Raw genomic sequence first — 6,000 nt, 5'->3', positions numbered from 1 at the left:
CATCACGTGACAGATCAGACCCAGCTCCGCGGGCTGCACGCCCGACAGCCAGTCACGTGTTCCGGCGCTGTCAGCGATGTCTCGGACTTCAGTCTCGCGACGTCCCCGACACCCCTGTGTCTGAGCTGTGCACCTGCAGCTTCTAGGAGGTGGGGAGGGGTACACTTCCCACTCTCGGCCACCTACTGAGGATCCCCTTGTAGAATTCACTTTTTGTTTAATTTTGGGTCGTAGGGCGTGGGCACACTGCAGGCTTACATTTGGGGCTGTCAGTATCATGAGACCTTGGAAGTCAGAAAATAATGAGATCCGAGTCTACAGCGTCAGAAGATTGCAGGGATTTGTAGGCAGAGAATCTGGGGGTGGGAAGTGACCTCAGCCAAGGTGGAGCTCCCCCCCCCCAACACCCTGCGTGCTCCTGGCACAGCCTCTGACAGGTGGGCGGCCTAGGCCCTGCATGAGCACTGCAGTCCCGCTGAGCTCGCCACCTTCAGAGCAGCAAGATGATTTCCGAGCAGCTCAGACGGAGAAAAATGTGTCGTTACCTCCGCAGCCCTGCCTTACAACTGAAGACCGAGCATGACTTGCTTTTCTTTAACGGAATCCCCAGCACCAGATTCAGTGCTTGGCACATAATAGGTCCTCACGGAAGACTCGATCCCAATGTGAGCCCTTCGTGTATCTGAAACTAAAGCCTGTGGCGTCTCTCACTGCCATTTCCCCAGCTTTTTCTCTCTGGATCTACGTTCGCTTGCCGTATTTATTGGGCACATGCTACGGAACAGACAGTGTTTTAGGGGCTGGTGACACATCAGGGACCAACAGACCAGAACCCCATGCACTTGTGGGGCTTCCATTGTACAGAATTACCCCAATGTCCTTCAGCAAGTGTTAGCCCAACCTGAAATGAATATTAGATTTCCTGAGAGGAGGTTCAGCAAAGGAAGCAACAGTGTCCCGTCCCCCCCCACACACACACACACACTGTGTTCCGGTCAAGAAGCCTGGATTTCTGAGCCTGCGTTGCTATAGACTTTTGGAGAGTCATGTTTTGTCTCTGGACCTAGGTCTCCCATCTCTGTACTATATGTGACTGCACAGAAGTGGGGAGAACATCAAGACTGGAAACTGCTAAGTGCTGTGTGACTCCATGTGTGGATCCGGTGCTTTGATCCTTTTCCCTTTAGAAGGGAGCTTGCCTGGAGTTGGGAATGAGGCAGTGAGGATAATCCGGGCTGACCACACCACAGACGGAATACAGTGTTGGTGGGTTTCTCAGGAAGTCCAGCCCTGCCTGGTGTGGTCCCCTGAAGATAATGTGGAAGAAACTGCCTGCTGTAGGGTATGACTTTCAAGGTCTCATGATGCTGACAGCCCTCATATGTTAAGTCTTCAGTCTGCCTATGCCCCTAGAACTCCCCAAGTCCCCACCACCACCAAAAAAAAAAAAAAAAAAAACCTGAATTCTGCAAGGGTACCCTTGCATATTAGCTGCTGCCTCTCTGTTTAACTGGTACTTGCCTTCACCTCATTCCCTCCCTCCGATTCTCTGGTTAGCATTACAAAGCGTGGGGGAGGGGATGACTCTTGGATACCTGTCTTCTAGCCCTGTATGTGATCTTGAATGTTTCATTGTTTCCCTCAGAGATTCAATTTCCCCTTTTGACATCTTGGCCTGACAGTTTCTTCCTTGCTAAGGGTAAGAACTGGATGGCATCAGGAAAAGGTTAAGGTTAGAAAAGATGTGGTAGACTCTTGTAGACAGCTAAGGCTTCTCTGTTCTGGGCATCATGGCTGCGAGTTTGTGATCCAGCTCTCTCTGGGCCTTTCAGCCATATCTGCCCGTCTCTCAGTCTCTTGGCCTCCAGCTGCAGTGTGGAGTTTTTGGTGCTTGTGGTAAAGCATCTCAGGGTTATAATATACACTATTATTTCATTTGTGGTCTCTGGGTGCGATCACAGGTATTAAGGTGATAACTTAGGGTCCTAGGAGGCTGGGACCTCATTATTTTCTGACTGCCAGGGTCGTGTGATTCTGACAGCCCCCAAGTGGAGCAAACAGGCAATTGGGTGGAGCTCCCCACCACTGATTGCTGTGTTCCTTCTAGGCCCTTCATAACCTTGAACCTTGGGTTTATATAGCAGGTGTTGAGTGGGTAGTGTCTGAAGCCCAAGCTTTGCATGGTCCTGAGACTTAGCAACCTGTCCTGGCCTTGCTGCTTACAGGTCTGATCCTCCCAACCCCAGAGCCAGATGACCTGGGCTGGGGTCCCTGCTCATTCAGCTCTATGAGGCAGGTCATTTAACATTTCTGCTTTAGTTCCCATCTGAAACAAACAAACAAACAATCAGAGAGAACAAAAGCATTAAAGTCCTAGCAATTGGTAAGGATGAAATAAGAAACAAGACTAGAATGCTGCCTGCTCTGGGCTAACATTGTGTGTTTGCTGTTGCTAGATGGTGATGAGGATGGAGACTGTTCTCTGAGGATTTCAGTAGCCCAGTGTCTCTGCCAGAGACTCCACTCTCTGCCACTCATGCAGCTCTTCCTTCCCTCGCCATCTCCTGAGCCCCACTGTGCACCAGGTGCTAGGGTAGCAGTCCTGCCAATCCTGCACATTTCTTCTCTCTCCACCTGCACCTCCCAGGCCCTATGTTTTGCTTAGCACTAGAATACAAACTCTATGAAGATGGGAATTTTCACCTGCCTTATTCACTGCTGGGTCCCCAGTAACCCAGTGGTACCTGGCACATACTATCCAGTCATAAATGGGTGAAAGTCTTCCTTTTGCATTTAATATTTGTATAACACATTTAATATTTGCACAAGGCATCAATATACACATTTTATCATCTTAATTCATTAAGCTGGGCATGGAAACACATGCCTGTAACCCCAGCACCTGAGAGGTAGAAGCAGGGGGATGAGTTCAAGGCCAGCCTCGGTTACTTAGCAACTTTGAGGCCAATGGAGGTTACACGAAACCCAGTCTGAAAAAACAAAGCAAGGGCTGTGTGTGGTAGCTCAGCTGGTAGAGCCCATGAAACAAGCATGAAGCCTTGGGTTTTACCCTTAGCACTGCATAAGCCAGGACAGTGGTACCCACTTGTAATTCCAGCGCTCAGGAGGTAGAGGACAGTGAGTCCAGGAGAATCAGAAGTTCAAGATCATCCTAAGCTACGTAATGAGTTTGAGGTCTGCCACGGCTACGAGAAAATCCAGGAAAAAGAAAAGCACTGGAAGGCACATGACAATTCTATGAGATAGGGTGCTGCCTTTCTTTTCCAGAACAGGAAACTAGAATTGATGTGCCCAAGGTTACGTGACTTGTATGGCCCTTGTTAGGACTGAAAGACAGAAGGGCTCTAAGGCCTGTCCTATGCCGGTTGGTTTTGCTGTTGGGGTTTCTCGCTGGTGTACAGCAGACAGACTTGGCTAGAGGGCGCATGGGAAATGAACTGTTGGGCAGACTTTCTCTTGTTCTCCTTCAGGTGTGTAGTTTTTGGGGTAGGGTCTTGTGTATGCAGGCCTGGAGCTCACTGTATAGTAGGATGATTAGAGTGGTGTGCGGGGCTACAGAAATGTGCCACCATTCCCAGAGTTATGCATTGCTAGGGACTGAACCCAGGACTTAGTGCATGTGAGGCAAGCACTCTGCCCAGTCCCAGGGTCTGTGCTTATAACTAAGATCACCAGCTAGGGACTAGGACTCAGTGTCAAAACTTGCCTCACATGCACAAGGTCCTGAGTTCAAGTCCCAGCAGTCCCAGCAGTTAGAAGGAAAGAGGAAGGATGGTTCCACCATCCCCAGGGATGCCACCTGTTCCTGCCCTACTTTGTCCCATGGAGGAAGGGACAGACAGTGTGCTGGGTTGACCCTCTTCTCTGGGTTACAGGGTCTTTCTCCCATACTGAGGCAGGCCTTAGTCTACTGCCTCTTTCTGCCTGCCTCCTATCCCAGGAGCCAAGGATAGCCTCTTCTCACTCGGCGGCCTCTGTTCTCCCTGCAGACAGCATTCAGGCTGTAGCTGTCACAAGCCCTTGGGCCACAGAGATGAAGCTCCAGTGGTTCACTCCTCAGGAGTGTTCCCCCGCCCCCGGACACGGTTTCTCTGTAATTTCGGAACCTGTCCTGGAACTTGCTCTGTAGACCAGGCTGGCCTCGAACTCACAGAGATCCACCTGGCTCTGCCTCCCGAGCGCTGGGATTAAAGGTGTGCGCCACCACCACCTGTCAGGAGTGTGTATAGTTATCACTTAGCCACCCTCTGGAGTTCCACCCGAGACCTCCCATTCCTCAAACTACCCTCATTCTGTGGCTTGACCTGAAGTACATGCCGAGGCCTCCTAGTCCAAAGCACTAGCAGGAATGTCTCCTGAGTGAGCTCCAGGCCTGGAATCAATAGACCTCCGAGGGGTCTCGGCCTCGCTACCCCTTTCTGAACATGGACCCAAACAGCAAACACTGCCTGCTATGATAACCTCCTAAACTGAATCCTCTTCATCACATGCATGCTGCTCTTATGAGTGGCACTGTGTCATCAGGCCACTGTTTAGTCCTTGGACTTTAGTCTGAAGATGATAGAGGGGACTACAGGGATGAAGTTCAGGGGTAGACCCCTTGTGCATACACACAAAGTGCTAGATCTCACCTGACACTGAACAAACACACTGAACAAACAGACACGCCACCATACCCATGGGTTGTGTAACTTGTTAGAATAAGGTCAGTTAAAATGTTACAAGAAAAGTAACCCTGAGGTCAGGTGGTGGTGGTGCTCGCCTTTAATCCCAGCACTCGGGAGGCAGAGCCAGGTGGATCTCTGTGAGTTTGAGGCCAGCCTGGGCTACAGAGTGAGTTCCAGGAAAGGCGCAAAGCTACACAGAGAAACCCTGTCTCAAAAAACCAAAAAAAAAAAAAGAGTTCCCAACACTGATAAAAAGACCAGTTTAATTTTTATTTTATTTATTTGGTTTTTTTTTTTTCCCCAAGACTGGGCTGGCCTCAAATACACAGAGATCCGCCTGCCTCTGTCTCCTAGGTACTGGGATTAAAGATCTATACCAGTACATCCAGCTCAGTTTAATTTTTAGAAATAGACAAAGATCGGGTTGGGGATTTAGCTCAGTGGTAGAGCCCTTGCCTAGCAAGCGCAAGGCCCTGGGTTGGATCCTCGGCTCAAAAAAAAAAAAAAATAGACAAAGATCAAGACAATTCCTCAAAACATGTAAGTCTTAAACACATATACATGTCCAATATCTCACCTAATAATAAAAACAATAAAATCAGGATGGAAACAGTGGCCTAGGCCTGTAATCCTAACACTCCAGAGGCTAAGACAGGAAAATGAGTTTCAGACCAGCCTAGAAACCCTACCTATATAAATTAAGCACTGGAAATGTAGTCCATTGGGAGATGCTTTCCTAGTATGCACAAGGTCCTGAATTCAATATTCCAGCACCAAAAATTTAAACAATGCTGAAATACTACTTCATTATAAGTTAGACAAGGTAAGTAACTTAGATGGGCAAACAAGTTCTTCACCCTATCATGTTAGGAAGGCAAAGATACTTAATCACAATGATAAATGAATACCTACTCTTTAAATATTTATTTATTATATTTGTTTGTTTGTTTTTTGAGACAGGGTTTCTCTGTGTAGTCCTGGCTGTCCTGGAACTCTCTCAGGCTGGCCTTGAACTCACAGAGGCTCGCCTCTGCCTCCTCAGTGCTGGGACTAAAGGAATGTGCCACAAACACCCAGATTTATTACATTTTATGAGTGTGGGTGTTTTGCCTACATACATACATGTATAAATGTGTGTGCACACATGTTTAGTCCATTTGCATGCCTTCCTCAGCTAGACAAGCACCTACCAGAGGCTCTGTCTGTCACATGAGGGCCAGAGCTTCAACATAGAAATGGATGCAGGGGGGTTGGGGATTTAGCTCAGTGGTAGAGCATTTGCCTAGCAAGCACAAGGCCCTGGGTTCAATCC

Source organism: Onychomys torridus, chromosome 1 (genome assembly GCF_903995425.1).
Source record: "Onychomys torridus chromosome 1, mOncTor1.1, whole genome shotgun sequence".
NCBI classification, from domain to species: Eukaryota; Metazoa; Chordata; class Mammalia; order Rodentia; family Cricetidae; genus Onychomys; species Onychomys torridus.
This window is presented reverse-complemented; position numbering follows the sequence as displayed.